Source organism: Pinus tabuliformis, chromosome 4_2 (assembly GCF_031772625.1).
Source record: "Pinus tabuliformis cultivar Carrire ecotype Pingquan chromosome 4_2, CPIR1, whole genome shotgun sequence".
Classification (NCBI taxonomy): Eukaryota; Viridiplantae; Streptophyta; class Pinopsida; order Pinales; family Pinaceae; genus Pinus; species Pinus tabuliformis.
The window spans coordinates 832,336,161-832,363,483 of NC_142304.1; positions in this window are offsets into that span (position 1 = coordinate 832,336,161).

A 27,323-nucleotide genomic window follows, 5' to 3' on the forward strand; every position below is an offset into this window, starting at 1 on the left:
GAAAAGACTGAGACAAACCTCCAAGTAATGATCAAAGGAAATCAAATCAAGAATTTCTCAAGAAAGAGACTCAAAACACCCAATTGATGAAAGCTAAGAGCAGGAACAAGCTTAGGTGAAGATTCTGGGCAAGGGACTAATGAATTTGGGCAGAAAAAACTAAGAAAAAACAAAATCTAAGAGCAAAAAAGGCAAAAAATGGAATTTTTTCAAATTTTAGCAGGGGACGCAGGCAACCCGTTAGAAAAGGTGCGGGCCCGCACTGTGCACACAGCGACAGTGCGTCCAGGGACGCACTGTGCAGCACTCAGAGGGTGCGTCCTACTGAAAAACTCAAGAAAACCCAAAATAAAACTAATCCTAAGCTAACCTACCCAGAGACAAGATCACAGAGCCAAAACCAGAAAAATAAATCAATTTTCTCAAAGCAAAGTTCAAACAAAGGAAAAGACTCTCTCATCAATGGAATCTATCCCCAGTGGAGTCGCCAATTTGTCACACGGAATTGGTCAAGGGTGCGGACACGACTGACCTTCCTAGAAGTCTAAGACATTCTAATGACAAACAAGACGAAATGGAGTGATCTTTCTCTAAATATACCTTTTACAACATGAAAACTACAAGTGTTTAGGCTTACCTTATTCCAAAACGCTGTTGTTGAAGTTCGTCCTTGCCGATCCGGATGAGCTCCTCCTTCACATCAATTCCTGCAACCACAAACAATCAAACCATTACCAAGCATTTGCATTTCATATAATAAAACATATATTCAACATGCAGACCAAGGAACACATGAAATAACTCATTAACACAAGCTATTGAGAAAAATAAACCAGTTTGTATTAATAACGAAACAAAGAAACTCTTACAACCTGGCCTTGGTGTTGTGCAAGTTCCTCCCAGGGTCCATCAAGGGTTTTCCTTTACTTTGACAAAGCTCACCCACTTCCAAGTAGAATCAAGCAAAGATAATCTCTCCTCACAAAGGTTCTAAATGGAAGACCTAAATCCTGTAGCATTTACCCAAAGAAAATGTATAGCTCCAACCTCTTCTCCTTCTGGCTCAATGCCTTTATTTATAGTGCTGTAAAGAGGTTATTCAGGTCCACTATCAATGGGATCATCCCCCTCTATGGGTGGGATAGCTCCCTTATTGATGGGATAAGTCCCCTCTTAATAGAGATACATGAACCAACTGGAGGCGCATCCATTTCATCAAACCGACCTCTAGAATGTTCTAGAAGTAACCACAAGTAACTTTTTCAAGATAAAACTTGCGCATTTTGCCTTTTACAGAAGGACGCACCTGTTCTTTAACATACAGAGCGTCCATGGACGCAGTTTTTGTGAACATGACCTGCGTCCCCGCAGGTAAGGCTAGAGAGAACCTGCGACCCCAGAGATAAACATAGTTTTTACAAGACTTTCTCTCTTCTTTGAGTTTGAGATGGATAACAGAGGCATAAAGACTTGCCTAAGAGGGTAGCATGACTGTTGATTTGAGCCATACTAACTGTAAGTAGTCAAGGTGACATTTTTTAGTGTAACACTTGTAAATGGTCATTGATTGAGAATTGACAAAGGAGGAACTTGTTAAAAAAATTGCAAGAGAATATTGATTTGAAGATGATTAGGAAGGATTTTCCTTCCTCTCCAACTTGATTTGTAAAGCTTTTTGTTTTTCTTAATATATATATATATAACAAAAATATAATAATATTGTATAAACATGAAAACCAACTCTATTCGCATGTTTATACAGAAAATCTAGGGCGAAAACCAAGTAATTTTGGCACCCTAAAGTTTCTTTTTCAATCCTATTCTAATTCCCATTTTCTTTATGTCCCTTTTTTTCTTTTCAAAATATGTCGCTACAGAATTGCTGACAATCTGCAGCTTTAATGAAATTTTGCAACTAATATTGACAGGAATCACCGACTGGAATGATTGAAGATTTTAGTAGAAGGAAATGACCAGGGAAACTTTTAAGAACCCCCCCTAAATTTATAAATATAATAAATGGGCGAATCTCCATGGTATATAGGAAAAATGGAAGGCGATTTTATCAATAATATAATATGTATATATAATTTTTTGGCGAATCTCTCATCAGGCATGGCGAATATTTTACTCAATTATAAAATCTTGTAAGATCATGGTGAGTCTTTCACTAAATAATAAAATTTTGTAAAGTCCTAGTGAATCTTAGCATAGGCTACATGTTGGTTTAATTCCTCCATTTAAATAGGCTACATTCGAGGTGAATACCATGGGTCAATACCATGTGCCATTTTGGTGAATACCATGGGTCAATACCATGTGCCATTTTTATTTTTATTAATTCTAATATTAGGGTTAATAATGGTTTTTTGCATGGTATTAATAACAATCTAATCCATGGTATTTGTCCCATAGTATTTTGGCCATAAGTTTCACCTAAATATAACCCATTTTTTGAGTGTTCGTAAATATAAGGTGACTTATGGAGTAAATATAAAAAAATGTTTTATTTGTTTACCATACCTCTCGTTTATTTATATTTTTATTAATTTGCCATACCTCTTTTACAAATATGGTATTTGGCCCATAGGATTCACTTAAATAAAACCTCTTTCTTGATCCTTCATAAATAGAAGGAGGGTTATGGACTAAATATAAAAAGAGGTTTCATTTATTTACGATACGTCTAGTTTATTTATATTTTTATTTATTTACCCTATCTTTTGAGTAAGTATAAAAAGATGTTTTATTTATTTACCATACCTCCACTTTACTCATATTTTTATTTGTTTACACCCTTACATGTATATAAGGTGACTTATGGAGTAAATATAAAAAAATGTTTTATTTATTTACCATACCTCTCATTTATTTATAATTTTATTAATTTACCATACCTTTTTTATAAATATGGTATTTGACCCATAGGATTCACTTAAATAAAACCTATTCTTGAAAATGGGCGAATGGATTGACTTAAATAAAACCTATTCTTGAAAATGGGCGAATGGAAGGTTGTAAGTCCTAATTTCAAGGGCTAAATTTACCTTTTTTACCCTCTCCCTTAAAATAAGGTGGGCTATTTGAGGTAATTTGTAAAAATGTACTATGATACAAAATATTCGCCCACTCAAAATCTAAAACCCCTTAATTTCACCAAAGGGCGAACATTCGCCCCTAAAATTATCCTTGGAAATGACCAAGTCCACAGTGGAAGCAGCTAAAGACAATTTCACAAGAATAATCAAGTATTAGAATCACAAGTTGAAGGTATGCAAATATTGGATTTAATAATAAAGTTAAAAACATTACATTATGAAATAATATAGACGTTGTACCACCATTGAAAATAATGATTACGGTTCTAACTTTGGACTGAGTTATAAATTTCATGTCATATCGATGAAGTTAGTCTAAAAATCCCATTTGATATTCATCATCATCACGCAAACACTTCATTTTTGAAACCCTGCTTCATTGATAATTCTGCTCGCTCATGTCCATTATACTTTGTTTCTCAAGAGCTATTTCACTCATTTCCCTGAGCCGTCTCACTTATCTTCATTTGTAATTTCACTCTCCTATCCATACTCATATTTCTGAACCTAATACCATTCAAAAACCCTGTCAAAGAAGAAATTGTGAAGCGAGACTTTGCCCACATGGGAGTCATTGTTAAAGTAGAGACGAACAGAAAGAAATTGAGGGAAGGCTACCAACAGGTCAAGAAATTATTGCAGCAAGCACAGTGGCTAGGTTTTATAGAAAAATTTGATGGTTGTGACAAAGAGGTAACCAAATATTTTGGTCAAGCCTTTGATGGAATTGAAGTAGAAATTGGGGACATCAAAATTGTCGTGACAAAGTCCTTCATGGCCGAAGTGACTAGACTACCCAGAATTGGTGAAAGGTGGTTCAAAAATAGGGGTATTGAAGGGAATGAATGGAAGGTGTTTCTAAAGAATCCAGGTATGGATACTACTATTTTAGAAAGGGTATTCCGAGCACAACTCTAAAGGGTAAATGGAGGAATTTAATGTTAGTAATTCAGAAGTTCATTACTTGTGAGGGTAGATTTGGTAGCATGTTTTTCCACCATGTTTGTTTAATGATGAACTTTCTTGAAGGAAATGAAATCAATTTACCATATTTTCTGCTTAATAGCTTGAAAAAGATGTATGGAAATACACAAAGAAAAATCCAGTCCATTGAAAACACTCTATAACATCATGGCCTTCTAAAGATGCTTATCAAAGCCCATCTTGAGAATCTATGAGATAACTAGGAGAATTTCTTAATTACATATCATTTAAGCAATAAGATAAGGAGAAGCAGAAGAAAATTGTCTGAAAACCCTACTGTTAACCCACCTCAACCAGAGTAGCATTCAGAAAATGAACTTCCTCTTGCAAATGTTTTAGAAAATCTAAAGAAGAAAATTGTTAGAAGAAAGAAATTCAATGAAAAAGAAGAAGATACACCCAAGGAGAAAATAGAGGAAATAAAGAAGGCCACTAAAGAATAGAAGAAAACCCAAAAGCAAACTCCTTTCTCACCTACCATAAGGAGAAGTGCAAGAATTAACAAAATGGTAAAGGAGTCATCTCAACAATTCATAGAGTTTATTAATCTGGAAGAGGAAGAGGAACCAGAGGTTCCATCACCATCTTTATCACCAATGTCATCACCAATTGATAATATAGTGAGAAGAACACTAGAGATTGATCTAGTACAGCAGGAGATATATGACTATATTGAATCTCTAGAGAAAAAGGCTACAGAAAAGGTATCTTCTTATTCAATTCAAGGAAAAGAAATTTAGTCTGACAATCCACAAGAACCTCTAATTGGGAATACTTTGAAGTAAGAAATTTTGAATTAGAGACACTGAACAGACATCTAAAACAGGAACATGAGACATTAAAGGTGCAAAATGAAATTTAAAGAACCAAAAATTATAACATTTTGTTGCATCTAGGCTTATGGTATGAAAAGAACAAAACCTTAAAGGAGAAGAATAAGTCTCTCAAGAGAAATGTCATAAGGTTGAAATACAAAATATTGATGAAGAAGCCTAGGATGGCAATTGCTAAGAAGAAGGTAAAGAAAACAAAATTGCATGTTTTAGTTCAAGCTTTTAAAGAAGTGAACTGACAGAGAAAGACTATCAGTTTAGAATTTTTGCATGAGGACATGCAATGACCTCCATGTGGGGGAATGTTGAGCCTCATAATTGCTTCTTTTTTACACCCTTTTTCCACCTATTTTACTCCTTTTTTATCATTGTAATCACTCAATGGGAAACAAATCATATAACCTATGGCTTGGAAGGCATATGAAAGCCTTGTATTTCATAAGTTAATAATATTCTTTATTATTAGTCTAATATATTTTTTAGCTACCGGATTGGGATGATTCTGCAGCTAATGTCTAATTCTGTAGCTAAGTCCATTGTTTCATATGCCCTGAGGTGACAACTGGAGCGAGAAATATATGGGAAGATAGCAAACAATGCACTCCACGATTCCTTCCTACCTTCATGAACCAAATCGATCAAGGAAGCTTCCAGTTACGTGGTCAAAGGAAAAAGTCAACTTTGTCAACTATACAGGTGAGCAAGGAACAATATATATGCCTAACAAAATGCTTTGTTAATAGAAAATCGTTAGCGAATTTCATTACGATATCTTTCTTATTTAATTTTATTATTTTGTTAAGTGAAGATAGGCATGAAGATTTGAACATTTATGATACGGGATTTATAAAAAGACTTTCTAAGCAAGCAAAAACATAGTGATTTTATTATGCAACAGTGAGAATTAAAACTCCATTTTCAATTCATTTATAAAGAATGCTTTTTATTTCGATGCGTGGTTGATTGTTCAATTGGATACCGTGACCATATTCTTGTGGAGGGCCCCCTCAAGTAGTAAGGTTCTTTTATGTTTTTAAGTGAATTTCCTTATATCATTTTGTAAGTTTATTTTCTGGATGCATCCTATAGAATTTCCTTATCGTTTTCCTTTGTTGATTTTTGAGTTAAATAGCAGTAGTGTGATTGTATTTTTAACTAATTTTCTTTATTGATTCAAGAGAAAATGAATTGAGTTTAATGAGTAACAATAACAACAATGAGATTTCAAATTTAGATTAAAATTGTAATTCTTAAAAACAAAGGAATTGACTACAGGATTTATTTCAAGCAAGAGTGATTTATGATTTTGAGCAAGTGAGAATATATTTTCAATTCATTTTGGTTTTTCATGCATAATTGTGTTGGTATAATAGATGATTTGATTCCTTTAGAGAATTGAGTTTATTTCAAAGTATAATCCAGAGATATAGCAGAGAGAGAGAGTGTGTGTTTTTCTGAGTTAAAATTCATTTTACAAGTGTGAGATTGATTTATAATTCTGAGATTTTCATAAGTTGTGTAGATTCCATAATTAGATATAACCTTTATAATAGTGCAATTAATTTTCATAAGTGTGGTATTGATTTACTTTTATGCAAGGTTGTGAAATTTTCTTTTGAAGCAATTGATAAAAGAGTGTGATCATTTTATTTTCTAGGAGAAATTGTTCTACTCATGTGCATTCCAATAACTTAATTTAGAATCTATATTTCAATAACTCAGTTGAATTTAGATGTGTGAATAATCAAGGAATTATAGTACAGTGTACTTACACTTCATCGTCTTACTAGCTCTGGTCTATAATTTATGCAAGTAATTTAAATTTAATTAAATTATAAAAAACTTTACTAAGTCATTCATTAATCAAATTTCCAAAGACATAGCATATGGATGGCTGTGTGACTCAAGAACAAGCCATCACCCGTGCCCATCATCTGGATTTGGTATATTCACAATATGGCACACTCTATGATATCGTATCTTATGCCCAGTGACCTTCAACTAATCCAACAATTTCTCATCATGTGGAGACACCACCTGTTGATGTTATTATTAGGTCAGTAGCTCAAACTTCTACTAATGCTTCTTCCTATGAAGCGTAAAAATGTTCTCGCTACTGCACCTTCTCCTCCTTCGAATACTCCAAAAATTATTGGTAAAACTTTTGAGGTGAATGTTGTCCAATCTACCACAATAAACAAAGCCTCGAAGGGGAAAAAAGGGTAAAGGTAAGGCTAAATATGATACCCCTAAATAGGATTCTCCTAAACCGTCTACTGATTATACATCCAAAAGAAAGGCGAAATATCCTTGTCTTATATGTGATGAAGATCTTTATACCAAGGATTGTCCCTGTCGTGTTGAGGTTAGTCGTCTTCTAAAAGGCACCCCAAGGACACTGGCTATTTTGAAAGAAGCCTTTCCGTCACAACAGAATTCACTAGTAGATCAACCTCAATCCTCTACATCTAGAGGCTCTCAAGTTTTTATGAGTGGCATGACACCTGTCTCTATTGCTACTCAATCAAAATATTATGAGACTCCTACCAAACCAGTTGTGGAAAATGATGCCACTAATACACCTTATACTTCCACTCTGCCCAATTCTGGTCCTCTTCATGTTGAACGACCAAGTAATGATTTCATTATCCAACCACCTCCCAAAAGTGTTCTTCGGAAGTCATTGTATAATTTGAATGCACAAGATGCTCAACATTGTATAATTGTGGAAGATTTATCTCAAGCGCCTTCAGTGATGTCAGCTTTGGAAGCCCTTCAGTCTTGTTCGTCGCAAAGGAAAGAATTATTATCTGCCATAGGAGGGACTAATCCTACAGATTAAAACCTGATTACTTTTGATTTTGAATACCACGTTCCTCATCTCCCACATCAACGTGCCTTTCTTATACAAGTTATTATCAAAGGGAATACTATTCATCAGACTGTATTGATGAGGGTGCTTCTACTTGCATAATTTCCCTTTCATGTTGGAAAGTTATTGGCTCTCCACCTCTTAACCAGTCCTCTAATATCGTGGAAGATTTTGATGGTAGAGGTTCCCATCCATATGGTATTCTCAATGAATTTCTAATTCAATTGGAAGGAAAAATGGTTAACCTGGAAGTAGAAGTTGTCGATGCCAATCTGAATTAAAATATTCTACTTGGTCGTACTTGGACCCATGCAATGTTTTACATGGTTCCTACCCTATTTTGTGTGCTATGTTTTCCTCATCAAGGAAAAATAGTCACTATCGATCAGCTCATATTTTTCTCTTCCAACTTCTCAAATGGAAATGTGACATGTGTTGGGAATACCGATATCCCTTACGAGAGTGTTGGGGTGGGTCTTTTCAAAGACTTTTCCCTTATGGGAACTTTTTCCCTTCTGCCTCCAAATGTTTCTTCGATTAACATGGTCTCGACTCATCATGATCCTTGGGTCATTCCCCGTCCTAATCAGATTGATAGTTTTTGGGATGTTATGTTTCTTAGCCCCATAGAGCAGCATATCAAGCTATAGTGTCAGCTTATGCAGCTACTTCTGAAATTCATGATCATTTTAGTATGAGTCTAGATGCATATTCGCAATCTCCCTGGATTGGTTCTTGGGATTCTCTAGATCCTTTGAATGAGATATTTCCAACTAATGAAAGTATCAAAGAACTTATGTCTCTTGAGGAAACTCCATGGAATGATACCCATCATCGTTCCTCATTTATCCCAAGCCTTGGTGAGATTTCTTCTTGTATAGAAACCATTATTTCCGGTGTACCGACTCATTTGCCTCTGACACCTATTTTGGTTCACGAAGTGTTTTCTGAAGGAAACATGGGAAACATTTCAGCTACAATCCCCATTGGCATCTATGTCAAACATGGGATTGTCAAAAATATCCATATTAGGATTTCTTATTCTCCAGATGAGATCAAGATTTATATCGCCCTCTTCAAAGAATTTCATGATGTCTTTGCTTGGTCGTATGAATAAATACATGGCATATATCCAAGTATATTAGTGCACAAGAAACCTGCTTATCTGAATTTGAAGCCTGTTCGTCAGTGTCTTCACCCTGTGCACCCTAGAAAGGCAGTTTCCATAAAGGGAGAAGTTGAAAAACTTCTTAAAGCTAGTTTCATTTATCTTATTCCATTGACAGATTGGGTCTCAAATATTGTTCTTGTGACTAAGAAACAAGGGACTATATAAGTTCGTGTTGACTATCTGATATCAATCAGGCATGTCCTAAAGATAATTATCTAACTCCCTTTATAGATTAGATCATTGAAGAATGTGTTGGGAGTGAGATGTTTTCCTTTATGGACAGTTTTTCTAGATACAAACAGATTAAAATATTCCCACCAATCAACACAAAACTTCTTTTATTTGTCCTTAGGGAACCTTTGCTTACAAAAAACTTCCTTTTGGTCTGAAGAATGATGGCACTACCTTACAGCGAGCAATGTCTTATTCCTTTCATGATATTAAGCATATCATTCAGCCATATCTCGACAATTTATTGGCACATTCTGATAAGCGTCACGACCATCCTGATAACCTTTCAGAGATATTTCTTCGATTTTGACACTACAATACTTGATTGAATCCACATAAGTGTGTCTTTTGTGTAAAATATGGTCATCTATTAGGGTTTTTTGTATCCAAATAAAGCAGCCAGATCGATCCCCTTAAGGTGGAGGCCATTATGAATTTTCCCCTTCCATCTTCTTTACATCAATTGCAAAGTTTACAAGGGAAAGCAAATTTCCTTCATCATTTTGTCCCAAATGATGTTGAACTTGCCAAGGGATTTACTCGCCTATTAAAGAAATGGATCCCATTCATTTGGGATGAAGTTTCTTAAAAATCCTTCGATGTGTTGAAGAATCCCCTCATTAGTGCTCCTTTACTACATCCCCCAAATTATCACCATGATTATTTCTTGTACATGGTCATCGTTGATAATACTATTTCTATGGTACTTTTTTAGGATGATGATGATGGAGACAAACACGTGATTTATTACTTGAGTCAAAATATTTTTTATGCTAAAACTCGATATGACCATGTCGATAAATTGGCTTTGGCATCCATTCACATTGTTCAATGCTTTTGCCACTATATTCTCTTACGTAATACCACTGTGATTTTTTACTACAACCCCACGACATACATTATGACTCATCAGTTGTTGGGGGGAAAGTATTCTAAATGGATTGTTATCCTACTATAATTCGATTTGGAATTTTCTAAAGTTAAATTGAAGAAATCATTGGGTTTCACCGAGTTGATTTGTGACCTTCCCTCTACAACCACGTCTACTACATCTGATGAGTTGATTCCTGAAAAACTCTCTTCTGCATTAGTAATTTTGACCCACGGTATGTGGATATCATTCTTTATCTCCAGACCCAAATTTTTCAACTGGAATCATCCAACTCTGAACATCATTGCATCTAACATCAGTCCCAACCTTATCGAATTATTGGGATACTTTGTACCATGTTGGTGTTGATTCCATCCTTCGTCGATGTTTAACGCTTGAGGAAGTTGAGAGAGTCTTAAATGACTGTCACTCTGGGGCCTATGGTGGTCACATATCGGGATATTCTATTGTTACAGGTGAAACCACCCTAGGGATTTGGGTTAAGAACCCCAACAGAGCAGAGGGAAAACCTCAACAAGAAATGCTCAAGCAATCAAAAAAAATGCTTATTCTACTAAATCGTGTAGGAGTGTCCTTACCCGGATGTCCCTCATTTGGGTAGATCCCTCGGCTTCTCCTGATGTTCTTGAAACCTGAAAATTATTCAAATGGAACATACACGACAGTAGAAACATAAAGCATATTCATGATATTAACTTTAAATCATATAAATGAATCACTAATTATACATCAATATAAGATTCATAAATGAATTACAACATAATTTGATGCATAAACACATTTCATATCAGAAATAGAACAACATTCCTTTTATTGAAGTAAGATAAAAGTAAGGTGGAGAAATACGACCTGAGTCCTTCTCCGGTTCCAAGCTGAATCATCCTCCGGATCCATCCTTTCCCGGCCTTCAGCAATCTTCCTCCATCACCAATACAAGGATATCTCAAGCAAGATGGGGGGTATTTATAATCAAGGAAACAAGGGTTTCTTGAAGCTTTGGGGAGTGCAGGAGGCACAAGGATTCTTCAGACTTGATCAGGGATAATCTGACTATAGTACCAATATCTCATCTTTTCTCCTTTAAGGCCTTCCCACGGAGGTTTATTTATACTTCTCCAAATTAGATTTTTCAGTTGGGAAACAGTTGGGCCACAGGAAATAGGAGGTGAGTAACAGGTAAACCCCGTGAACTCCACCCAAAATTAAGGAAATTTAATTTTTTTAAGTGTTTCAACATATGTAAGTCAATTGGATATATGTTGACCCTGCATGTATATGCTTTTATCACAGGGAAAAGTAGCATATAGGGAATAAAACACTGTTTTTTAGATTTTGGACCGAGTCTGGAAGGAAGGGTTTCCCTAGGCTATAATCAGAGCATCAAATCTACCAAGAGTGGTAAATGGTGCTATAATAGCTATGAATCAAAAAATCTTCCTCGCTGGTTATTGTTTTCCTTCGATCTTCAAAGATTCCATTTTAGCAGCCCAAAAATGTCATGCCTGCTAGATTTATAACCACAAACAGCACGCCCCACCCACTTCCCTCCACCCAGTTGTTGTTGTCGGACCGTTTGCCCAATGTGGTATTGATTTCATGACATTTAACCCTCACTCGGTCGGGGGACATGGTTATATCATCGTCATCGTCGATTATTTCACTAAATGGGCCAAGGTAATGCCTACATATGGTGTTGATGGTAAAACTGTGGCTCAATTCCTTTTTAATCACGTCATAGATAGATTTAGTGCTCCTCAAGCCATATTCACTGATCATGGCTCTCATTTTCGAAATTATATGATGATAGAGCTTACTGCTCAGTTGGTTCTATGTCACGACAGCTCAACTCCCTACTATCCATAGGCCAATGGCCAAGTTGAGGTAGTCAACAAAGTCTTGGTTACAATGATTCAACGAATTGTTGGGTTGCATGAACGAAATTGGCACCTTATGATATTTTCATATTTTTCGATATACTAAACTGCAACTAGGACAGCAACTAGATTCATACCCTTTCAGTTGGTGTATGATCTAAAGGCAACCCTTCCGATTGAATGCGCGATTTCTTCATTAAAACTAGTTTTCGAATTACTCCAGGGCACTTCACCACAAGAAGAACTATTACTTTACCTCAAAAGGCTTGATGAAACTCATTGTATTGTTGCATTACGATAAAAATGTTACTCCCCATGTTTTAGCTGAAGTGACTTGGTCCTGTTATAAGATCAAGCCAATGATAAATTGGGAGTTGGGGAATTCGAACCAATGTGGCATGAGCCTTATATTGTTAAACTAGTGTTACATAAAGGTGCCTATGAGTTGGTTGATTATGAAGGAAATCAGTTGGCTGAGCCTCGTAACGGGCTTTACCTCAAAAAGTATTATGCGTGATTTCGTGTAAATACTTTGTACATTAGTGTTTTTTTCCATTATTGTGCAGTTAGTTTTGGTTTGTTTGTTTTCTTTTGCAAATGTGTTTTCCTCTCCTTACTGTGTGTTCTACTTGATTTGTAGATATCATCAAACTTTTATGTTAGTTTCGTTGATGGTGCTTGTCGTAGTACACAAAATCTATCTTTTGTTGCATGGGAAATCTATGACCTAATGGTGAGTTAGTGAATTTACAAGGTATATGTTTAGGTCATACCACTAATAACATTTCCAAATATAGTGCGGTTATCGAACTTTTGTCAGAATTCATTTCTCTTGGCATTAGAGAGTTAGTCGTTAGATTCACAGCTCATTGTACTACAACTTAACAAATAAAATTCAATCAAAAACCCTCAGATTTTGAGAAGGTATTTGCAAGTTCATCTCTTGGAACGAGACTTTGATTATATCACTTATCAACATATTCTGAGATGTTTGAACACATTAATAGATACATTGGCTAATTACATTCTAGATAGACATTTGCATCATATGTAAATATAAAAACATATAATACAAACATTAGATAAGCATCAAGGGAAACATGTGTGTGTGTGTGTGTGTGTGTGTGTGTGTATATATATATATATATATATATATATATATAGATATATCTATATATATATATCTATATATATATATATAGATATATATATATATATATATATATATATATATATATATATATATATATATATATATATATATATATATGTATGTATGTATGTATATATATATATATATATATATATATATATATATATATATATATATATATATATATATATATAAGTTTTCAAAATGTTTGTTACATCAAAATATCAAAATATGTGTTCTAAGACACATGACTTCTAAAGCCTACATAAGTGTATAGAAATGAAAACTAGAGATGGATATCTGCCAATGTGGTGCATATGGTAGCATGAAATAGATTTGATGACTCGGTTCAACAACCAATGCAATCTGGAGGACACCCCTAGAGTATGCCTTTGATATCGCAGTGGCACCTCATCAATATAAGTGTATTTTGGAATGCCTCTTGTCAAGGCTTCTAGGTTGCGTTCTACCTATATGATCAGGTCAACTCCCTCCTCATAGGGAGGATCCTCTAATTGTCATGCCAGTCACCTTGCTATTGAAGAAACCCCTGGAGGTCTCCCTAGTCCAACATCTACTAAAATTACAAGTGTCAAATCTCAATACACATGAATCAAAAAAAATAAAAAGCTTCAAAAACTTTAAAAATTAGTTTTTACCTACATCATTCCATTGTGTATTAGGTGGAAGTGGAAGGTTGGGATCTCCTTGGAAATATGTGCTAGCATAGGCTCAATCATCTACCATGATTATATGTTGTTTTAGCCATCCAAAAAATGTTGGAGGAAATGAAATTCGTTGACCACCTCTCTATCGAGGCATCAACTCACCTCATCTCAGTAATTGTGGATCCCTGGGCATTGGGGCATCCACTTCTATCCATTGATATTTGAACAATGGTACATGTTCCAAGAAGAATGCCACCAAGATAGAAACATAGCCAAACTATTTCAGTTTCCCTGTCTTGTATTTCGTAAGTTGTCTCTTCATGTTTACCAACAATCCTTCACACTAGTTAAAAATTGTGGGACTTAGACAATCAATGGCATACTGGAAATGAGATTTTGTTGCTTCATGTAAAGCATGAGTCCCATCTATTCGGGCCATGGTATGGAGAATTGTTCTTAGGGGGATATTGGTGATGGTTTTTATGTCTATCTTCCCACTCTGAGTTTTCTGAGTACTTGGACAATTTCTCGAGATCAACATATATGTACTCTCCCCTCCAGTATGGGAACCAGACAACTAAATCCATTGTCCCCTTCTAGGAAAACCCATAATGAAATAGATTTCTGTGATATCTATCTCAAGTTCTTGGTCCCCAATCATAAACAGTTGGCTATGTACATCCCACCAACCAATCAAATGTTGCAATAACTCAACTTGGCTCCTAATCCTAGGAATCTAGAAGAATTTCAGTAACCTACATACTCGAAGGGCATCTACACAATTTGGGTCTTGGATTGCCTGATGGTATTTTGCTTCATGTCCTCTCTCCTTCCATTCGATCACAATTTTTCATTGATTAACCTGTGAAACATCCATTAAACAAGTTTTCATGAGAATCTATGGAAACAAATTTGGGAAAAAATCATTAAAAAGGATGGATTTAAAAAAAAAATTGAATCTGCACCAGCACGTCTGTTCCTATATTTTTCTACTCTTCCAGTGTGCTGACACAGTTGACCACATGGTGATCAGCAAGGGTCTGATGGGTAAAACCCACGATGATCACCCTCGACACAATTTTTTTCCATCCCTCCTTATTTCCTATCCTATGGATGAAAACACCTAAAATTACAACCAGAATGAAGAGAAGAGACAAATTTCTTGCTTGCAGTAAATTGATCAAAGAACAGAGTCCTGGATTGGTTGCACTCCTCGCCTGAATATCAGGGAAAACAGGATAAAAAGTGCTCTCTGATTTACAAGATGTGAAATGCTAACGATGTTTTTACTTTTTGAGTTTTTATTAGTTTTTAAAGACCTTCTTACCAAATTAGGGCACATTTTATTTATATTTTAATATTTTTCTCAAAAATGGGTAATGTGTGTTTCACTTCTGCAGCAACAGGTCATGGATACATGGTGAAAGTGGTTAATTTTGACTAAATCAAAAAGTTTTATTTTATCACTTTTTCATACTCGTAAAAAATAAACGAAAAAGGACCCTTGAAGTCATCTTTAATCTCTTTTCTGACTCTTGAAATATGAAAACATTGTTCAGTACTTGCCATTTCAAACTCGTTAAATAAATGAAATGATTCCTACTCAGTATAGGTTTAACCCTTTTCCAGACTGAGATAGACTATTGTATGAAAAAGGAATACCTTAGTCTAAAAGGACTAAGAGGTTCTCTTGGATATTATTTTCTACCTTTTCGGATTCAAGAGACTATTTAAGAAAAGGGACCTTTAGAGTTTTATTTTTCACCTCTTTTTCAAACTCTCTAATTGTGAAAAATATTCCAAGTTACCCCTCCATTAGACTCGTAAAACTCAAACGATGCAGGACTTTTCACCATGGCGAGACTAAGTTTCTCCTTCATACGACTCGTTAAACTTATTAGGATGGATTCATCTGAAGTATGGACTTATACAACAAGTATATGATATTCCCTTGAAGATTTTGATAAAAAATAATGGGGTACTCACTAGAAATAGTGGGGGGAAATGAAATTGAATGCCTCTTGTATTTTTTTTAAAGGCAACGTGTCACTCTTAAACATGACACTTATCTATTGCTCATTCTTAAACATGACACTTATATATTTCTCGTGTTACGTTTGGGTTATCCTCACTTCATCGCTTGCCTTCCTGGGTTTTTGAAATCCATTTTTCCTCTCATCTAATTATATTGCATTATCATCATTACCTTTGATCCTATAATGAGCCAAATGTTGCCAAACTCTGGAGTCTTGTCACCAATATGTTCAAGAGAAGTCCCATCTACATTTTTTTACTGCTTATACACTGTCTCACCTTTCTACCACAATATTGAATCAAACTTACCTACTCTACTACATCCTTTGTTTCATGTCGATGATGTGGGATACATTATGGCCCTCGTTTGATGGATCACTTCCTGTCGGCTTCAGCTCATTATCCAGGAATATGATCTAAAAACTGCCTTCCATTTTCTTGGAGCTTAGATAAATCAATGGAAAATTCTTCACATTTGATGATATGTTTACATCATTGGCCTTTGATCAAATGATTCTATGGGTGTTCGAATTTTACGTCATTATTCACACTCGTGAATTGTACTACTGTTGTACCTTGAGATCCATTGTCATTATTGGTGGTTTCTCTCATGCCTATTAACAGGTTACATCATTGACTAGTAATCAAGTGGTTTTCTATCATGTTCGAATTCGACACATCTATTCACATGGTAGAATTCGTACATTGATTGGATCAAAATGGAGATGAAGACCCTGGGTTTCATCTAATAAATCCAAGTTGCATGGAGTTATGAACTATTCATGATTGTACACATGATTCCCTTTATACGGATCATTGTGACCGTGTCATGGATCCATACACATGATCCCTTCTATTCGGATGACTGTGTCCATGTCGTGGATTCATGTATTGTTAGGCATATTTATACGAGAGATGTCAGATATGTATATTGTATCATGCTTTATTTTTAGGTCTCTTGACGGTGTTTTTCCGGTTCTTTGCCTTGACTGGTAAAGCATTTCACCCATCACTACCTGTTTTTCCTTCATTCTTTTGGGGGCATCTATTACATAGTATTTTGTCACACTTCTTGTCCCATATCCTGAAGTGTAAAAATGACAAAAATTTTCAAAGTGTACTCACTATGAAATACATACAGAAACATCCCTGAAGAATAGAAGAAGAGCTGCCCTAAGAGAATTCTAGAGAAATTTGCCTGAAACCCTAGTTTTCAAGACCAGCGTGCTTTTCACTACTATTGGCTCGTGTTAATGGCCGCTGCAGCATGTTGACCTAGTGCTGGCAATGAAAATTTTCATATGAAAACCTGTTCTGAACCTCTTCTAGCAATCTTTCCTAAAGTGGAGGAGAAGCTTCACCTACTAGAATATTCGAGAATAGTGAGCTGGTATATGTTGTGGATAGAGATATGGTCGATCTCTCCCATTTTTAGTCCTTGATCCTATATTTAGGGATATTCCCCTTGAGATGAGGGCCTTCTTCCCTCTTTTGTGGATCCCTAACTCCCTCTCCTTTCCTATAAATAAGTTCCCTTCCATCCCCAAATGGTTCGCCATTTCTTTCCTGCATTACTATGTTGAAACTATGCCCAAATGTTCCCCATCTAACTAAGGAGAAGGAGTGCTTGAATGGTCTTGGCTTGGACTTGTAAATCCACTAAAAAGGAGGTCTCCAACATTAAGGAATTGGTTGTATGCTTCACTTTTTTATTCATTAATAAATACATTTGTTTTTACTTTCTATAAGTGTATAAATATTTATTCATTTAGCATGATACTCCTTGATCTGTCATGTAGTTTATGTTTGAATTATGCTATGTATGCTCTTGAATCTCTTTTTGTCTTTTGATCTCTCTTGAAGGTATTTAGATGTAAGTAATAGCAAGGAGTGAGCCTGGAAGCTAAGGGATCGAGATCATTATCAAAGGTTGAGTTCTTAGCATTAGAGTGAGGTAGGTTTCTCTCTCACTTTGCATTTTTCAACATAAACTAGGAGAGTTTTGCACTAGTTTGTTGCTAGATCCTCTCATAGGACTAGAGAGAACACTTCTGTCCGTAGAAGTGATTTATCTTCACAAAATTTCCCCATTATATTTTATCATTTATTCTTGAGTTTCATCAAAAATTATTTCCTTTGCATGGTCAATTCATCCAAGGATAAAAGAAAATTGGGTGGGAACACTTATTCTTCCTTTTTAGCTCTCATCCCAAAAGAGTCTAAGCCCTCCTCGTTTAGTCATTTTAGGCCCATCTCCCTTTGTAACGCTTCTTATAAAATAGTGACCAAAGTCATGGAAAACAAACTTAAGTCATTTATTCCTTCTATCATCTCTAAAAATCAAGGAGGCTTCGTGAAACATAGGTAGATTATGGATAACATCATTCTAGTATAATAAGTGATCCATTTGAGAAAACAATCTAAAGAGTTGTGAATGGTTATCAAGCTCGATATGTAAAATGCCTTTGATGGGGTTCTTCACTCCTTCCTATTTGATATGATGGATAAATATGGTTTTGAAAAGAAATTCATCAATTGGGTGAAAGCCTACATTGGAAGACCCTGGATAGATCCTCTTGTCAATGGGAGACCATGCCATTTATTTTTAGCATCTTTAGGGCTAAGGTAGGATTTCCCTCTCTCCCCTCTCCTATATATCATGGTTATGGATATTCTTAGCATGAACCTTGAAGTCACTTGATCAGAAGGGAATATCAAAGGTCTTAACATAGCCTGGAACATAAAGGATGTTAATCACTCCCAATAATGACACTTTTCTAATGGGAGGATCCTAAAAAAAATAGCTTTAAGGTTCAAAATAATCCTAGATCAATATCTAGACTTATTTGGGGGTATTATAAGTAAGGGAAAAAATTCAGCTGTATGGATGGAATTTTTCCCCTTTATCCTTGCAGAAAATAACAAAAGTATTCGAGTTCTCTCTGGTCAAAGAATGGTATTTTTTCAAATATTTATGGATTCCTATATCTTTGGTCTAATTCTCATCAGAGTGTTGGGGAAAATTCATAAACAAATTCAAAATGAAAGTTATTGGATGGGGTGCTAATTGGTTAACTTCAACTAAGAGAGTCATTCTAGTAAAATCAATCTTGTCTTCCCTTCCTTTGTACCTCTACTTTAGCTTGTGTTGGCTTAGGGGGGTCCTGACCCAGGTTTGGAGTTAGTTGTGCCAACCAACAAAACCCTACACTATTGGCCCTTTCAGCAACAACACGCATAGTGCAGGCTACAGTGTCACCTAAAGAAGTATGGGGGGATTGAAGAACCAAGTTTCTGCATCCAGAGACCAGTGTGAAGTCTTCCAACGCCTTAGATCTATCTCCACGCAGATCGATCGACTTCTAAGGCTTGTTACTATAACTCTATTAAAATAGCCTTCAGACCTTCGTGAAGGTCCACAATCAATACTTGCAGACCTTTAACAATCAATTTACCTATTTATGTGCATCAGAAAGCAATCCTAAGTGGTAGTTCTCACATATCTACTTAATTCATCAAAAAACATAAGAGAAATCACCAGAATAAGCAGGAACTTCGCACATTATTAAGATATATTCAAGACAATCACGTAGCATTTAATAATTATTTCATAAAACATGTCATTCATCAGTAGCATATAACATAATCAAATATGAACAGAAATACTCAATAATTCTTCGAAAAATTGTCTTTATTTATATTAAATTCATTGATTATAAAATCGAACTACCCTACACACACAGCTACAGGGATCCATGCACTCGGCTGCAAACTCTACCTAGGCCTTCATGCACTTAGCTGCAGAGCCTTCTCTTCTCTACCTAAGCATAGGAAGCAAAGCCTTCCTACCTTAGCTCCTACCCAAGACTCTTCAACCCAATTATCTATCCCCAAAACTTATGTACAACTTATCCTTATACTCTCTAAGACTTGACCATTTATAGACTTTTCCATACAATGCCATGGTCCGTGGACCATGGGTGAATCTCAAAATTGACTCAAAACTTTACTTAAAACAAGGGGCTAAGCCCCCTTTGACTCTTATTCATCTACGCACTCTGCACCCAAAAATTGTGGAGACTTTACATCATTTGCAAAATTTGTTACAAAAAATGACTAATTAATTCCATTTTGTCCCTAGGGACCTCATCCCAACAAGCCCCTAACACAAATATCGTGACTCGCACTCGAGTCACTCGGCTGGTTGTTCTACCTTCTAGCAGAGTTTGTTGAATGCCTCAGTCAATTCTTGTAGCTCCACGGTACTCTGTTTTTCTACTTGTTGCACCTCTTGGACCATTTTCTTTGTGGTTGGCCCCTCTATTGTGAGCTGCGTAGTCCTCTGTGTCTGTTGCATAGCCTTCAACTTCTTAAGAATGGTTTGTGAGAATTGGCTGGCTCGACAAGTATCTAGTATCAGGCGCAGACTTGCTACATGGCGCTTCACTAATCCAAACACCTTCTAGTCATCAAAATACACTTCGATAAACTTATGAATGAACTCCTTGAACATTTCTATGACTATGCGAGAAAATATTGTAGGCATGTTCTTTAATCCAAATGGCATAACAATGTACTGGAAACAACCCCACTCTGTCACGAAGGTCATTTTTCTCCTATCCTCTGGTGCGATCTTGATTTGATGATACCCAGAAAACCCATCAGTAAAGGAATACACCTCCTGCCATCCAACATTGTCTAACACTTTGTCTATGAATGATGTTGGAAATGGATCATGCACATGCATCATTAAGCTTTCGTAAGTCTACACAAATCCTTGTTTCACCATTTTGTTTCCTCTTGGACCACCATTGGGCTCACTCAATCAGATTCTTCAACAGGTTCTATGATGTCCGCCTCTAGCATTTTATCCAGGAGATAAGGCCTCTGTTTAACAGGATTCATGTCTGGCTTCAATGGGATATTAATAATGCCCAAATCATCGATTGTGCCTTTTAAATATGAAAACTTAGTGGGGAGGAGATCCTGGTATTCACGAAATAATTCAACAACTTTATCTACTGTAGTGTCATCCCAATAATCTCTAATTTTCGTGAACTTTGGTTCTTCTTCAATTCCAACATTTACTTGCTTTGTTTTCAAAGGTGTGGAGATGTTTAGGTTTTCTATTTGTGGGCCTTCGACTTCGTGATGCCCTTCTACCTCTGGAATATTGATGTTCCTTGGGTCTTCTTCTTCCTCTTCAATGGTCACATTATAGCATTCCAATGTGTGGCATAGCTGGGTGCTCTAGTTTGGTTGGATCCATTCCATAGGTTCCTTTGGTGCTTTGAAGTTGACTACCTTAATCTCTTATAGCACTTCATCGATGCTTACAAATCCATCTTCAAAACTGAAAGTCAACAGGAAACCTCCCTTCAAGATATCCCATTCCGCAGTGCCATGGCGGAGCTCCATTTCAAGATACCAATTCATGGAGATTGTATCCAAGGTATGAAAAATTGTGTGTACCCATTCTGACTGTGGTTATGTCCCCCATCCCTTAGTCCATTTTTCTAGGTGATTGCATGGATCATCCTTTCCATTATACTTATTAGTCATTCTGGTATTAGCATGCACAAACTATAGCTTCATCATTCTTCTATAATCTCGTCATACATCAAAACTATCATTATGTGTACCCAACCATCGTGCAGGCGTAGCACACAGTTCCAACTGTAATTCTTGGAAGCAGTGGTCCTCAGGGAATTCATGCTCAAATTCATCAAAAAAAGATCTACATTAGTTAAACCATCATAATAAGGTAAGTTTCTTACCTCCGACGAAACAAAGCGCAAGGACTTGGTCATCATATTGCATCTCAATGTAGAAACTTCATGTAAGTGATTCTGCCAATGCTCTAATTCCTCATCTAAATCAGAGGTGCCCATCTGCTATCGAATTGATCCAGTCCTGATCTTGCATTGTTATCTTGTGAATTTGATCCAATTCATTGTCACTTTCTTCATAATCGTGGAGTGGTTCAGTATAGCATGCCCCTTCTATAGGGTCCAATGACACTATAACCCAAAGCAACTTCATTTCAAATTACATTGTCCTTTTTTTTCAAATTGATGTCCCCATTCATATCAATAGTCCATTCAATTCCTAGGAGCACGGGGTAGGGATTATCGTCATTGATAATTTCTATAACTTCAAAGTCTGCTACCACACTCGCACCTTTAATATCCATCATTACTCCATATAATCCTCCCATGTGGATGATTTTTTGTTGGTTCACCATCATAAGTTGAATCGAAGACCACTAGAGTGCAGATCTCCCCATCCTTTCCCAAGTTTGCTTCGGTAAAAAATTCAGATTGGACCCCAGATCCAAAATGACTTAGTCCATTTCATAATCACTTATATGCACTATTAATAGCATCTATCGCCCTATTCATGCCTTCTGCTTGCTAATATTTCTGACTGCGGGGTGTTCATCAAGGGCCTTTTCCTTACTATCACATTTATTTATTAATTATTGTAGGCCTTTCGAAACTTTGCTATCGCGCAGTAGTTTCATGCAGGTCTCTAAAAATGTAGTGAGTACAAAAGGATCAACCTATGCAAGCACGCTGATTTCTTACATCTTGTCCTGGCTTCCTAAGGTGGAGGCCTCAACGAAGCTCTTCTTGGCTTCCATAAATGTTTCGTTAGCGCGATCCAAATCAAAGCCGACTTCTTTCTCCGGAGCTTTGCGGACCCATCCATATTCTTCAAGTTGTTTACCTTTATCAGTGCTAGTCGTGATTCTACTTCTCAAGACAATATTAACGCTTTGATCTTCCTCGCGGGGCTCAGCACTCATCATTTGTAAATTCTGCGTAGACTGCAGAGGCTGTGTTTTCTTCTCTTTCATATTAGTGATTAACATTGAGCATCCTTCTATAGTATGGTCAAATTTTCTGCAGTATTGACATGACGAGTGTGTGGGATTCTAGCATTCTCGCACATAGTGCACTAGTTGTCCGCAGTTGTAGCAGATAATCTAACCGCAACCTCTACCCAGTTCTCCTCCTCCTCAGCCCCATCCTCGACCTTGATAACCTTCATGCGCTCCTCTAGCACCTTGATCTGGAGGCCAAGTTTCTGCTTGCATACAGTACGTAGGGGTTCTTTCCATCATCATCTCATAACTTCGATAGTGGCGCTCATCGTGGCCCACCTATTTGCAGAAATTACAGAACAACTACTGGGGCATCTGAATGAAGTTCTGAAGTAAATGGCAGTTATTTGTTGCATTTTGTCCAGTAACCTGACAAATCACACACCATAGCATAACCCCCATGCTCAGCCTGTTGGGGCTTCTATCTTGAGGGGAATCAGCCCCCCTCCTACAATATAATTTGTATACATGAGACAATGGTATTTATCTCCTTGTCTTTCTTCAAACTCTATAATTCTAGGTGTAGGCTCTCTAATTATGAGTGGATCTCTTGTACTCCCGGGTTCATATCCTAAATAGGTGATTCATGTAGCCTCATAATGATATCCAAGGATTCTTCCTGTGTATATATCTTCCATTATGACAGAGCAATTATCAAATGGGGTAGAAGCGACGTGATAAACCAGTCGCAATGCTGGCTATTTGTGATCTGCATGTTAGCCTATTTGATCTGACACTTCAACCTCTGATCAAAGTCCCAAGGTGTCTCCTCAACCTTCATCATGATCTCTTTAAATCCAATCACTAAATGTGAGTCATATTTATGCTTACTAAATTCTTTTTTCAAAGTCATCTTAGTCTCAGCTAGCATTGCAAGAGGATTATCAGCGCAATACTTAATGTACTAGGTTAGCGCATGATCCTACAAAGTGGTAAACAACTGTACCTTCTTTATATTATTATGAGTGATCTCTTGCGATGTCCACACAGGATTTGTAACAAACCAGAACTGCTCTAGATATGCACTTCCTATTCCCTTGAAGATCGGCATTTTCATCGCGTTCACCATGTTGAATGGTGGTGGTGGAGGTAGAGGTGTGGGCAAAGGTGTATGCGGTGGAGGTGGAGGTGGAGGTGGAGTGGATGGATGATTTGTTCGAGGAATCCCCTGAGTGATGAGCTGAACAACGCTTCATGGCATAGTCTTCCCCACCCCTTCGTCATCGCTTGAAGGAGGTCCAATCAATGGATTATACTTTGGCCCTGATCCTTCATGATTTCTAAAGAATCTTCCACTTCACGTAGCTCCGAAAATTAAGGTAATATAATTACCCTTTTTTCACATAATATCATTTTAATACAAGTATTCAACAATCTTAAATACTTACCTCGCAATCCCTTGAAGAATCTCTGCCCTACTTCACTATAGCTAACTGAGGTATCAATTACAAATTCTGTAACAAATCCTCCTAGAATTCGATCGAGCCAATGATCGACAGCCCGCGCAATCTTGTTTTCAGAAGCTTCTAGTCGTCGCACTAATTCTAGAGTCCACACTATAGGACTATTGAGCTTCCACCTTCCTTAACTATATGTCAACTTAGCTATCCACTCATATAGTCCAATTGGAAAAGTTCAGAAGAAAATTTTGTGTATCTCCATATACAGATATCTATTTAACGAATCCTCATTTGACAGTAACGGATTCCTATTATCTTACGCTACGAACTCGTGTGTCTTTCGATCCAACCACTTTTCAATTTCTTTCTTGGTCAGGCTCCAATGATGCCACATCACACATCTCTTTCAAGCAGATCCTGATCCCGGCAATAGAACCATTTTTTGGCTTAGGGGATCCTAAACTAGGTTTAGAGTTAGTTGTGTCGACCAAAAAAACTCTACACTACTGGCCCTTTCGGCAACAACCCACGTAGCGCAAGTTGCAGTCTCACCCAAAGCAGTATGGGTGGATGCAAGAACCAAGTTTATGCATCTAGAGACTAGTGTGATGTCTTCCAACGTCTTAGATATTCCTCCATGCAGATCGATAGACTTCTAAGGCTCGTTACTGTAACTCTTTTAAAACGGCCTTCAAACCCTCGCGAACGTCCATGATCAGTCCTTACAAACCTTTAGCAGTTGATTTTCCTACTTACGCACATCATAATGCAATCCTAAGTGGGAGTTCATGCATATCTACTTAATTCATCAGAAAACATAAGATAAATCACCAGAATCTTCGCAGAAGTGCTTAAGCAGTCATTACGTACATTATTAAGATAGATTCAAGATAATCGCGTAGCATTTAATCATTATTTTATAAAACATGTCATTCATTGTGTTAGTGTCGGTATCTTCATCCCTCCATCAGGGATCAAATTTCTCTTTTTGTATGCATATTAGGGGTCCCATCCAATCAGCTGCATTCCATTAGGTCATGGATCAACTAATGGTAGTGGTTCATTGTCAAATTTCCCTCATGGCATTTACCTGCTGGCCTGTTTTCACATGTTCAGGTCGTTTACTGTCATTTTATTTCATTCCATTTACCAAAATCAGTTCTAGGGTTTTAGGTCTTACTAGGTCTAGGTTTTGCCACCATGGTCATAAAAAACTCAATAAAAGGTCAGCAGGCACATGAGGAGGTCTAATAAGTTCATAAGATCAAAATTTCACTGATGATATGCTTAATAAATTATTTTTACCTCAAAACTTTGTTTTGAGGTGAAAACAAAGTTTTTATTTTCTATGTACAAAATTTATGTAATTTGAAATGTTTTCTACATGTAATAAGTTCCAGCTGCTGCCCTTGCTCACCTTGCCAACTCCAGCCACTGCAGACAAAAGCAAAAGCATCAATGCATCAATTTACCAAATGATCAAGAAAGGTCAATTCAAATGAAAAAATAGAGCTTATGATCAAAAGTGACTTTGACATTAGAAAAGTGGGTTTGGGATAAGTAAAAAATTAAAAGCCATCCATATATAAAGTGAAAGGAGTGTTATTCATCATTTTATTGTGCAAAATACCCTTGGAGAGCAAAAAATCGCGATTTGGAGGCAAATTGAGCTAAGGAAGTCAAAAACCCTGTTTTCCAAGCAACTTTGCCTGGCGCTGCGCATCAGAGGCAGTGTGTTGCACATTAGAATGGCACTGCGCATCAGTGACTTTCTGCCAGTGTTAATTCGCACGGGAACTGCACATTAGGAGGGCACTGCACATTGGGCCCAGTGCGCTACGCATCAGTGCAGAACTTGCCAAAACATTCCAAATCATTCAATAACCCTAAAAAATGCTGCATTGCTATTCTACAAGTAAGTTATCATTGTCCTAGAGCTGAATTTGATCTCATACTTGTGTTCTTCATGAGTTTTGCATTTTGAAAGTGAAACCCTAGCTTGTCTTCATTACTTTCCATTTCATTGTGCAATCTTCACTCCATAATCACAAACAACACCATTAAACCCTTTTCCCTCTTCCATTTGCCTAAATCACTCCATTTATCCCATTTTCCATATTCCACTCCCCTAAAACAACTCATTCCCTTCATCAAACCCTAAATCCCTCACTAAACCCTAGTTTCTCAAAACTTATCCCTTCATTCCCCAATTCCATTTCCCATTAGTAAAATCTCTTCATACTCATCTCCCTTGTCCTCCCTCATTACCATTTTCCACCATATCATCATCACATCACTTCCCTAAGACAAGCATCAAGCACCATGGCAAGTAACAGTGAGTCAAGCTATGAAGAAGAAACACTAAGTGACAGTTCAAGAGAAAGAAATGTACAGCCTAGGAGACCTCACAAGGGTGGGAAAATTATTAGAGAGGAACCTATTAGCATTGCTGAACTCCTTGCTTGTCCCCTTGCTACCACTTGTTTCAAATACCCATCTTGCTTTGAGTTTTGTGAGATGGTTGAGAGGGTTAAGTATCATCATGAATTAGCAAGGCAATTTTTCATAAATATGGAGAACAATATGGTACACCTTGCTGGCATCAATTTCACTCTTTCACAAGCCATTATTGCAGAAGCAACTAGAATGCCAGATGTAGGGGAAAGGTGGAACAAAAGACAAAATATCAGCAAATAACATTATGAACCATATATTAAGGCCAAATATCATGGTAAATTGAGTAGGGTGTTTCCTTTCAAGTTCTTGGAGGACCAGTATGTTCCACTTATGAAACTCATCATCAAATATTTCACATGTGAGGATAGGTTCTCCAGAATCTATGCCTATCATATCAGATTACTTATGCATTTCACTAGGGTTAGAATGATGAATATTCCATATTTCATTTGCAAAAACATAGAGTGGATGACTGTGATTGTAAAAAGAAAACCATACCCACAGCAGCTCAACAACATTTATCTCTTTGTTGTAATCAAGATTATTGTTGTGCATTAGCTCACTCAGTTGGGAGTGCCATGGGAAATCTTCATTGCCCATGAAATCTTCAAGGGGCCTCAAATTTTTTCAGATCCTCAAAAGGAAGGTGAACCTTCCGAGCAACAAAAAGAGCCTGAAAGCAAAACTAAAGAAGCTCACATTCCTATGTTTATAACTTATGAAAAAGGCACAAGAAGACTTTTTGCAGCTGCCAAACGTGTATTATCTCC